Source organism: Olea europaea, unplaced genomic scaffold (genome assembly GCF_002742605.1).
Source record: "Olea europaea var. sylvestris unplaced genomic scaffold, O_europaea_v1 scaffold971, whole genome shotgun sequence".
Classification (NCBI taxonomy): domain Eukaryota; kingdom Viridiplantae; phylum Streptophyta; class Magnoliopsida; order Lamiales; family Oleaceae; genus Olea; species Olea europaea.
The window spans coordinates 306,008-317,911 of NW_019268212.1; the positions used below are offsets into that span (position 1 = coordinate 306,008).

The 11,904-nt window shown below is 34.1% G+C and overlaps 2 pseudogenes; both read left to right on the forward strand.

Annotated features, from left to right (window-relative positions):
• The window catches only part of LOC111392736, a 6,949-nt pseudogene extending 4,501 nt beyond the window's left edge, over positions 1-2,448 (forward strand).
• Positions 2,449-8,043: 5,595 nt separating this feature from the next.
• LOC111392737 lies at positions 8,044-11,675 on the forward strand (annotated as a pseudogene).
• Positions 11,676-11,904: the final 229 nt, after the last annotated feature.

Here is an 11,904-nt window from a genome sequence, read left to right on the forward strand (position 1 = left end):
GGGGGGGGGGGGTAAAACAAATATATGGCTCCACTCTTTTATAACTTAAGCTTTTAGTAGAGGTGGTTCAATATGGTATATGAAACAGGCAAGGCCATGTGTTTTAACTCTAGCTGCTATCCATCTATAAAAATTTCGCACATTCAAGCCTTTGATAAAAAACGAATCAAACCTGCACATAAGGGGGCATTGAAGATTAAATTAAAGTAAATTAATCTGTCCATCTCTAATAGCTTAAGCATTTAGATAAGATGCTTCAATAGTTTTAGATTTTTAAAAAGAAGTTAAAGTAGCTGCATGAACTTACAGGACTCTGGGATAGATGCCTGGTGCAGCAAAATCGCACAGCATATATTAAATTTCTGGAGGCAGGACATATATGTAGTGGAGCTGTAACTGCCCTCATCTATTACACAGGACAGCTTTATAGTGGATATGCAGATGGTTCAATCAAGGTTTGTGATATTTCTATGGTTTTCCTGCTTTTGAACGCATGGAAACATCATGATTACACTAGAGAATACAAGAAAGACTACTTTTGTTGGGGAGGCGGAGAATGAGGAAGAGAACCAGGTCAACGTTTAATTGGGTTTATGTAATAATTAAATGGTTCTTGACTAACATTGCATTAGAAACAGATGGAAGAGTAACTATATTTAATGGAAACAATGTTAAAATTGGTGTTAATATGGTTTGGAGCATCAAAGGACAGAAGGCCACTCTTGTAGAGGACATCAAGGAGCACAAAAAAGCCATTACATGCTTTTCACTTTATGAACCAGGGAACTGTCTTTTGAGTGGATCTGTTGACAAAACGATTAAGGTAATAAAATTCGTGAATCCTAGTCAAACTCTCATAGTAATCAGAGAGATAGAAATAGGCGAACTATTTATCTGAATGGACATCTTTCTGTTCTACAGATTTGGCAAATGGTCCAGAGGAAACTTGAACGCATCGATGTAATACCAACAAAAGAATCAATCAGAAGTATAGATTCTTGGGGTGAACTGATTTTCGCAACTACCCAAAGCCATAAAATGAAGGTACAACTATAACAATAGAGACATTAACAATAGAGCATGTGAATTACGAGATGCACGCGTGAAGTGCATGAGGGTAGCCCAGGGGAAGTTGTATATAGGCTGCATGGATTAAAGCATACAGGTTAGTTCGATTCTCTTTTCCATCTGAACATATATTCAAAGATTGAATGGGGAGTCTTACGCTACTTCATTCAGGAGTTAGTTATAACAAACAGCCGGCATGCAGCTAGAGATCAAAGCACCCTCGAAGAGTTGGATGCAGAACAAGCCCATAAATTCAGTTGCTATATACAAGGACCGTCTATATAGCGCAAGTTTAGTCCTCCAGGGTTCAAAAATCAAGGTAACAGAAATAAATAGCTAATTTGAGTTAATGTAAACACTTTCTTATTGATTGGGCAACCAATCCAGGACTGGAGAAAAAACAACAGTCCCCAATTATCTGTGTTGCCAGAGAAGGGAGCAAGCATTCTTGCGATGGAAGTAGTGGAGGATTTTATATACCTAAACTGCAGCACATCAATGAGCAGCCTTAACGTAACCAATGCACTACATTTACTGTGATAGATTAAACCTCAATCCCTAATCCCAAGAACAATAATAAAACAGAAAAGAAATGAGAAATGTTTCATAATGGTTCACCCTCAATGTGAAAGCTATATCTACTTTGCGACTGCTAAGTTTCCATTATAATCAAGTTTAACGACAGGAGATCTCACACTTCTCTGTCTTTTATTGCAGGCTGAAGAGGGCTTCCCCTCAGATCCTTCATTAACATAGTAACTAGGGCAACCTAATACAAAGTATAAGGACACGCTATATAACAAAAATAATAATAATAATAGTAATATAGTTGCTACCACGCAGTCAAGATTTACAATATATTAAATGTAATAATCATTTGGCTGTTGAGTCTTTTCTAACAATCTGGTGTCATCAACTGAGTTATTTCTATGAAGCAGATATGGTTGAGAGGGACACAATACAGAGTTGGCAGACTATCAGCTGGTAGCAAGATAAGAAGCCTACTTTCAGCCAACAACACGATTCTATGCGGTGCAGAGACAGGATTGATCAAGGTTCGTTAACAATCATAGCTTCAATTTTCTTATCGACTTTTCTATAGCCCCTCGAATTATTTATCAATCTAAAAAAAATAACAGGGTTGGATTCCCCTCTAGCAGAAGATCGCACAAGTCTTCAATTCAAGCTCATACCAGTAATTTTTGAACTTAGTATATTTTTGTGTATAAAGCATATGGAAAGAGTGATTCTATGATAAAAGAGAATTGCCAGACGTTTATTCCGTACTTCCCTGCATAATTTGATGGCCCTGTAAATTGATTGTATACCTCAGTATAATGCAAGTATATTATACAAGATCAGTCATTTTTTCTTCCACAAGAATATGTAAATGAATTCAAACTCTCAAACTGCTTTATTTATTTCGAGTTAAGAGAACTTGGGGGGGATTAAGCTAGGAACTCACTTTTGCCGCCCACGAACTGTTACTCATGATACTCATGCTACTGTTGTGCAACCTAAATCCAATGATTCACCTACTTGGAAAAGGATGTTAACCTGTCAGAAAAGATATAGAACGCTTCACTGCATCCAGATTGGATATTGGGTATCTCTGCAAGGATTGATAATTTCATTGGGGACAAACCTCTCAGCATCATTTGGGATTTTGCCCTTCCTGAGCCATTCAAAACATCCAGTTCAGGAGTTTAAAAGTGATCACAGATTCTGGGTAAGTCATTGGGAGCAAATTAAAAATAAAAAAAAAATAAAATAAAATAAAAAAATAAAAAAATGGTTGTTTTACTATGAATGCCTCAACCATGATATTGAAATCTGCCCAAATTCGGATATGAAAAAGACTATCAAATATTTAAAAGGAGAAAAATATCTGTTGGGCAGTTTGTCCAAGAATTGGGCCACATGCCATTTTTAAGGCCATAAAAGTGACGGCTTGTTCAAATGACGTGTTACAATTTCCTTTAAAATAATACACATATAAATTCCGAAAAGACGAAAAGAGGAAATCAAAGAAAAATGGGGGAAGGGAAGGGGAAGTTTGAAATCATCAGGGAATGCATCGTGGAGCACAAGCTTCGAACTGTTGGTAATTATATCAAAATCCCATTTTTGCAATTATATGGTCTTGAATTTTTGGGGGAAATCTCTAGGCAACTGGAATTATGGGTTCGAAGGCATACAACTTTTTTTCTTTTTCTTTTGTGGCCTTGAATTTTTAGTATTGATTTTGTGGGAAATTGGGCAAGTGGAATTTTGGGTTCGATGGCATTCAATTGGTCTCAACCCAATATGAAAACAAGCGTAAAGATAATTCATGCTAGGAATGTTTTTCTGCAATTTTGCAAATTGATGATTTCGATTGTTTAGTACCTGCAGTATTTGCCATTTTCATTTTTGTTGTAATGATGCTATAGAAATTATATATGACTAATCATTATTATTATTATTTGGGTTTAAAGAAATGGAGATATGAATCGTTTCTAACATTTCTGCTTCAAATGTGCTAAGTTTTTTGGGCAACATAGGCTAGGACAATGGAAGTTGAATTGGTGGTGATGTATATGTGAGATGGACTTTGTTATTTGTACATCTGGGGTTAACACCCCGGATGACACTCCCCTCACAAGAGGAGGCTTACAATTATTTTATTATGTGTGGACCCCCTCTCTTGTGAGGGGAGTGTAATCCGGGATGTCAACCCCGAATGCACAGATAGCTTTATTGATGTGAGATAGGACTAGTCAGTATAATCATAGAATTAGAATGAGAGTGAATGTAATACATAGTCAAAAGACAATGTCTACAAGTATATATATTATAAAAAATAAAAAAAATAAAAAAATAAAAAAAAAGCCCTATTAAGTTGTCTGTTGTAGACCACGGTGGTGTTGAACATCTTTATTCGTTAAAGTTACAAAGGTAAGTTATGTTTCATATTATTGAGTTTTCAGAAGATAAAATGTGGATGAGATTATGAAGATATAAGCCTTAAGATAGAGAATTAATTGTTTCAATAGTCACTGAATTTAGACTCATATCCTTGATTGATCACTAAAATTTAAAATGTCGAGTTTTGGTCATTGAACTTAAGTCTATGTTTACAATTGCTCATCGAAATTTAATATATTAAGTTTTGACTACTAAATTTTGAAAAATGCAGTACATTAGTCACTATCATAACTGTTGAATAGTGAGTAATATACAATATTTTTCAAAGTTCAGTGATCAAAACTTGACATTTTTAATTTCAGTGAGTAATCGAAAATATGGATCTAAATTCAATGATTAAAATCCAACATTTTAAATTTCAGTGACCAATTAAAGATATGAATCTAAGTTCAGTGACCATTGGAACAATTAACTCTAAATAGATAAGTGTTCACGGCTGAAATCGATAATGAAAAATGTAAGGATATAGGTATTCTCCAATATGTAGAATGAGCACCAATGGAGGATTAAATAAGTTGGAGACACTTTAATTGGCTAATATAGATTTAATATTTCTCCTATTCAGAAGAAAAACACAATTGTTGTTGAATGTAGTGGATTCTATGGAGGTTAACCAAAATTAATATGGCTTAAGACAACCAAAGATGTAGTTTCATTAGACATCTTAGAAGGCATATCTCTTGAAATGGAGAAAAATGTTTCATGTACCCTATGCTCTACTTATTGGGAATAAAGCTTACTTGTTATAGTTGCTCTTGTAGCTCCTTTTTCGTTTAGCTAAATATCATATATTCACAGAGATTTTGACGAACAAATTATTAAGTGTTGCAATAAAATTAAACATGGGAAGATGAAAGAAATGATGATAAGGTACCCAAGAACAAAAATAAAACTAATCACAAGCTACTTTAAAGGGTGGGGAATGGAATCGACGAGGAAAATGATTATAATGAGAAAGGTCTGGCATGAAGTTGGACCTATAACTGAAGAAACATTCTGTTCCGGGAATTATGATGTTCAATGCCAGCAAGGGGGGAAGGAAGAATACAGTTTATATTGTTTCCTTTTGAACTTTGAATAATTTCATAGGTACAGTGAATTATTGATAGAAATGATACAGGTGCTGTGTTGGCAACATCCCTATGGTGCAATTTCTATGTTTGTTATGTCAAAAATCAATGAAAATCTACCAAGTGTTTCCCCGTAAAAATTCTGTCAATTTTTTTGTACGTGTAGCAAAACTATTGAAATCTATGAGCTGCAGTCAATGGAGGTAGCTAAGATTGATTATTGTGTCTATGGGTATTACATGTTGGCTTCAAAATTACAAACCAAGGAGAGAGAGGGGATTTTGTTTTCTTTATGATCCAGTGTGAACTAATGCAGAAAGAGATTTATAATCCATTGCCATTGCCCTCTTTTCACTGCTGAAAGAATTTCCGAAGTAATTTGTATACTAACAAACTGTAGCTTGTTTAAAATAGCCTAAAGTTTGCAAGTGTGAAACGAAGTATTTTCTTCACCGTTGGTTGGCTTGATATGTTATATGGTTTTTAACAGAATATCGACCAAAGAATTGATGCTCGGCTTGATAAGATGAACTCTCAAGTTGATTATTGTTTCCATTGTTGTACTCTTCAGGTCTTGAAACGAAGTTGTGTTTGTTATTAGTTAGGATTATAAGTACACGAAGCATTTTGCCTTTCTGATGAAGATCAACAATTTTCTTCAAAGTCTATGCTTCATATGGATGCAAGAGTTTTTAACAAGGAATTTATAAGAATGAAAGTCAAAAAGGAATCAGCTTTCATGATGTTTTTGTTTTCTCAGTTCGACTTATCTCTGTGTGTGTGTGTGTGTGTGTGACTTAAATTTTAATTTTTTTAAAGTAATAATTTTATTTATTTATTTATTTCTAATAAGAAGAGGTGAAAGGAAATTGTGGGAATTATCGTCTCAAATGTGATAATTTTACACTATTGTTCTTGGCCCATGAGAATTCTATTTTCAATGAAAGTCCTCATAAGCCTTTTAAATTTTACAAAAGTCTATAAGGATGTGTTTAATTGCATTTATTTTTCATGAAAAATACCAAATTTCCACCCAAATTTCTACTTTGGAATGTTTGATTTTTTTTCATTTAAAATATTTTCCAACGTTTGAAAATATGCTTAATTTTCCTTGTTATTAAGGAAAATACTTTCTTCGAGGAAAATAGGTTTTTATATTCATCAAAATAAGGAATATATTTTCTTTTTTAGGTAATATTTTCCATGCTAATCAAATACACCCTAAAAGTTTTAAATGAGAAGTCTATAGAAGCACGAAAGACTTTCATTAATACCAAACAAATCCATAAACAATCCACAAAATCCATAAAAATCATCACTTAAAAAAAGTTCATAAAAGTTCTAATTGAATACACTTACAAAAATCTACTTGAGAACAACTCTTCATGTTAAAACCATTTCAAAATTATGTACGATACATTTTAATGTTTATAAAATAACTTATTTTTATAATCTACTCATGTTTTAAGCTAAGGCAAACAAGGTCTAAAAATGTGGAAATTAGTTAACGGAAAGAAGCAAGAGTCACGCCACAGACAACAATCTTACGGCGAAATTTCATGCAAACCCTCCTTCTCCACCATGTCTTTTTCCAATAATGACCTCTCTCTCACTCTCTCTCATATACAAACATGTATCTATAGTCTACATGCACTGATGCCCCATATTTTTATCAACAAAAACCCACCTGGTTTTCTTTCGAATCCTACATTTTCAAATCTTCATTATATACAATGAAATTAAGAGAAAAATCATTTGGAAGAGACTGATTTAGGAGAAAATAAGATATGGGTTCTGATCGGTTGTTGAAAATAAGTTATATTAAGAAGCGTCAGAAGAGAATTTCTGTGACGTACCCTTTTTACTATATGCTTCAAGAGCAAAGATTATTGTGTCTTTTTTGTTGGAATTGCAATATCGTGTATGGTTTTCACTATCACTCCCTCTGTTTTGCCGTTGCATTATGATTGGATTGCTGAATCTGATGAACCCACTCAATTGCCTTGAAGGATTGCATATGAGTTGCGCGATGGAATTGGGCATCACAACGAAGGTATTACCAATAAAAATCGTGGCAATTTTTGTTTTGTTTTTGTTTTTTTTAATGCATTTTTTTATTATTTTATTCTTGAAAACTAGATTTCAAACTGATAGTTTTTTGGCTTTTTTTTTTGCCATGTTGAGATTATTTATTGGAAAGTGGATTTAGGGAAGGTTTAGGCTCAAGGTCAAGTATTAATTTCAATCATGCATTTATTACTAATGTTCATTATTATGCAAACATTTTGTGGGACCACTGTTCAGCACAAATCATGGGTTAATTTTAGCTTTGGTGTATTGTTCAATTATTTTTTCTAATATGAGTTAATGGGTACTGTGTGGTTATGCAGAAAAGTTTCAATGATTTGTTTTTGTTTAAGTATTTGATCTTTCGTGTGGGAATATGAAAATATTACTCTATTTGGTGAAATGTATCAGTTATTTGTAGTGCTATGGAAATTCTCAATATTTTTGTCCTAAATTTTTTTCTCACTGTGAGAAATCAATTGGTTGTCTTTGTAAGTAAATTCATTTATTAGGTAAGAAATCTACTTGAACAAATTGCAATAGACATGACCATATATTCTTACATTTTTTGAGTGAAGTGTCATAGAATGAATGATCGCCATCCTAGTTTTGCTTTCAACAAATTGGTTATGTGAGTCTAAGCTTTCTATTTGTCAGTCAGATACCAATTGCTTGGCAAAACTTCGATAAATTAATAAGAGATAGATTAAGGTGTAAGAAATATTTGTGCCCCTTTTTGCATGCGTGTTTAACTGTTTTCTCATTGTCCTACAACTGAGTAAGAATTTACAATATATATGTATTATCAATCTACGATGCAATTTGTTAGAACATATTTTCTTAATGGATATTATTCAGACCAAAATGGAAAATGGAGTTAGGAGATGGGATCGCAGGTGTGCCTTTTTATGTGCACATTTCTTTCATGGTCATTGTTTCACTGGTTTAGATATGATGCATCCGAGGTAGCAAGCAATAGCACTAAAACTTTGATATTGCACTAGTATTTTGACAAGAACTTGATGGTGATGCAGGTGGAAAAGTTCCTCTGGGGTTGAAAAGTAAAAGTTTAAGGATTTTGGTTACTGGTGGAGCTAGTTTTGTGGGGAGCCATTTGGTGGATCGTTTGATTGCTCGTGGCGACAGTGTGATTGTGATTGATAATTTTTTTACAAGACATAAGGAAAATCTTTTATCCCACTTAAACAACCCCAAGTTTGAGCACATTGGACACGATGTAGTTGAGCCCATTCTGCTAGAGGTGGACCAAATCTACCATTTGGCTTGCCCTGCATCTCCTGTTCATTACAAGTACAACCCTGTCAAGACAATTATGTCCTTTTTAGGTCTTCTATTCTAATTAAAGACTTCTTGATTTAAATCTTTAACCGTACTTTCAATTTGAAAGGGAATGTAAAGGTTCACATTCCACTAGTTAATCTTCTGCAGAACAGCATCTTCCAAATATCACTCTAAAATCTTAAAAAGGTAATTTCTGAAAATCCTCGATTACGAAATAAAATACTCTTCAGCTTGATTTTATGTACTGTCCCAGAGTACTTCACCATATTGTCCCCATGTTTAAGTCTAGAATTTGACATGGAAACATGTTAGACTAATTGACACCGTCATGTCCTTGTGCTTCACATGCATGCTTACATCAGTATGGAATTCTCATGAGAATTATGCTGGTCTGCATTCAACTTTTGGTGTTCTGTAAGATCCCTTAACTATATTTGCTAGAGATCGCAAGACCAATGTGATGAGCACACTAAACATGTTAGGGTTAGCAAAGCGGGTTGGTGCCCGATTTTTGCTTACAAGCACTAGTGAGGTGTATGGTGATCCTTTGCAGCATCCACAAGCCGAGACTTACTGGGGCAATGTCAATCCAATCGGTGAGTCAGCTAAGATGACTTGTTAATTTTAGACTACGTCTTGTGTTTATTCCATGGAGATACGGTCAAAAGGAAATTTATTTTGTTTACTTTATGAATGAGAATTTCATCATCATTTGATACTAATTTAGGATCTAGAAGCTTGTTTTTGGAGTGTATTTGTATATCTTGTCTCTATAGCTATATTTATAGTGTTCACTCAGAGCATAGTTTATTTTTTTATTTGTTTACTTAAAGGTTCATCTCACTTCAAGAACGAATAATTTGGAGAACTGAGAAGTCGATATTCACTAATCAAATTTGTTATCCAATTGGAAGTATTATTTCACCTCCATTAGTTTTGAATTGGAAGCATGTGTTAGAAGTTGTTATGATGAGGGCAAGCGTACTGCTGAGACCTTGACCATGGATTACCACAGAGGATTTAACCTCGAGGTCCATTGCCTTTAAATTTTTCCGTCCAATAGTTTGAGTTATTAGGAACAGAAATATGATTTAATTGTTGTTCAGGTGAGAATTGCTAAAATTTTCAACACTTATGGTCCACGTATGTGCATCGATGATGGACGTGTTGTCAGTAATTTTGTTGCCCAGGTTTGTTCAAATACCGCTAGTTCATCCTTCTTTTGTATCTCCAGTGCATGTTTATTGTGCAGTGCTAGACAATGTAACAAAAATAAGATTTTAGTCTTTTTTTTATTCCTTTATAATGTTCGATACTATATAATCCTTACCAAAACAAGACATTAATTTTCTTTTTCCTTGAGAAGTGATTATGAAGACCAGTAATTGGAATTAATGCACGACTAATTTTTTATAATTGCTTTGTAGTCATGTTATAAAGTGTTTGTTCGGGCCTTAAGAGAAGAACCTTTGACTGTTTATGGGGATGGAAAGCAAACAAGGAGCTTCCAATATGTTTCTGATTTGGTAAGTTGTCTATGTTCCTGCAATCTTTTCTCTTGAGTCATTCATCTTTTCTGCAGTCTTACTCTAAGAGTTATACTCCTAATTACATTCTTCCATTACCTTATCTCTGATTATGGGTCTTTTAGATTATTATTAGCAAGATATGACATCTTTTTAACACTGATAGACATCACTTTGTAAGAATGGAAGTCTTGTAACATCATCCAATCATGATCACAAATGGACACTAATTGAAAGTTAGAGTTTATTGGGGCCGGCCCAGGGGCCAAGCCACCTAGGGCCTCAAAAAATGTGGCTTGGGCCCAGGGTCTCAAAACTCATAGTAATATCATTATACCAGTACAACAGTCCAAGTCTATACCAACAATTCAGCAAGGCCTCAAAATATTGTTACAAGTGTAAAAAAAATATAGGGCATCAAAATAATTTTTCGCTTAGGACCTCTAATTTCTCAGGGCCGACCCTGGAGTTTATCAATATTAGTAGATAACAGTACATAAAATGAGAGGACAATAGGGCTATAAACAATCTTGTACACAATCCACCAAACTCAATTCAAACCTTTCTTAATAAATTTCATTTGTTCTTTAAAAGTTGAATCGATTTGTCCCTTGATCATTCACTCCCATCTGGCGTGATGCACTTCTCCATTTGTTGACTAATGAAATTCTGGTAGAAAACTGAACTACCGAGAAATTTATTTTACATTTGTTATGAGCAGGTGGAAGGTTTGATGTGACTAATGGAAGGAGATCATGTCGGTCCTTTCAATCTCGGGAACCCTAGTGAATTTACCATGCTTGAACTTGCTCAGGTTGATTTATTACTCTAGCACATGAGAATTACACATGCATCATATTCATATATTCATGTGTATAGGGGAAAAAGAACCAAACAACGGTCTATACCATCTTACACAAGTCATTATAAAGCAATTAATGGCTAATGAGAAGATGATGATATACATCCATGCACAGTCTTCAACTCTCCTCATGTTTGTATGTGTACAATTTGAAAGAAAAGAGTACATAGGGATGGAGTTCTCAAATATTTAACTAGAAAAATATAATTTCTCAAAAATTTCAACGTAGGTAGACTCATTTTCCATGACTTTTTAAAAAGTCAAAAGGAACTATTTAGACCCAAAAGCTGGTTTTGGACCCGTTAGGCTAATTTTATGGAAGTGCATCCGATAGTTAGAAGAAATTTTAAAAGAAGTTGAACAAATTTGACTTCCTTTAAAAGTAATTTTGGAATAGGAAGTACTTTTAAAAATTGGTTTTCAAACAAAAATTAAGATAGCTTCCTCCAAAAGTTCTTCTACAAGAAGTAAAAGCCATGTCAAGTGGGCCCATAGTTGATTTAGGATATGCATGAAGTTTTGAATATGTTGTTGTAGTAGTTGGGTGCTAATTGTATGGCTTATAGGTTGTGCAAGAGACAATTGATAAAAATGCTAAGATCGAGTTTAGGCCAAACACGGACGATGACCCCCACAAGAGGAAGCCCGACATTTCAAAAGCCAAAAAACTTCTTGGATGGCAGCCCACTGTTTCTTTAAGGGAAGGACTTCCTCTCTTGGTAACTGACTTCCGACAACGCATATTTGGTGATAACACAGTCACTCTCTCCATATAATGCTTTGTTTTACGCATATGCAAGGCCTGTAGGAGTATGAGAGAAATTAGGAAAAGAGAAGGAAATTTTGAGTGAAACATTTGTCTATGCTATTTGTAGTATGCTATGCTATTAGTTCCTTGAGAAAAATGTATTAAAGATTACAATAAAAGAACGCAAGAAAAGAATGTCTTGATGGTATGCTATGCTATTTGTAGTACTCTATTTTTTTTTTTTAAATTTTGACCTTCAGCAAAAATGGCAGCTCTATTCACTCCATCATTTTC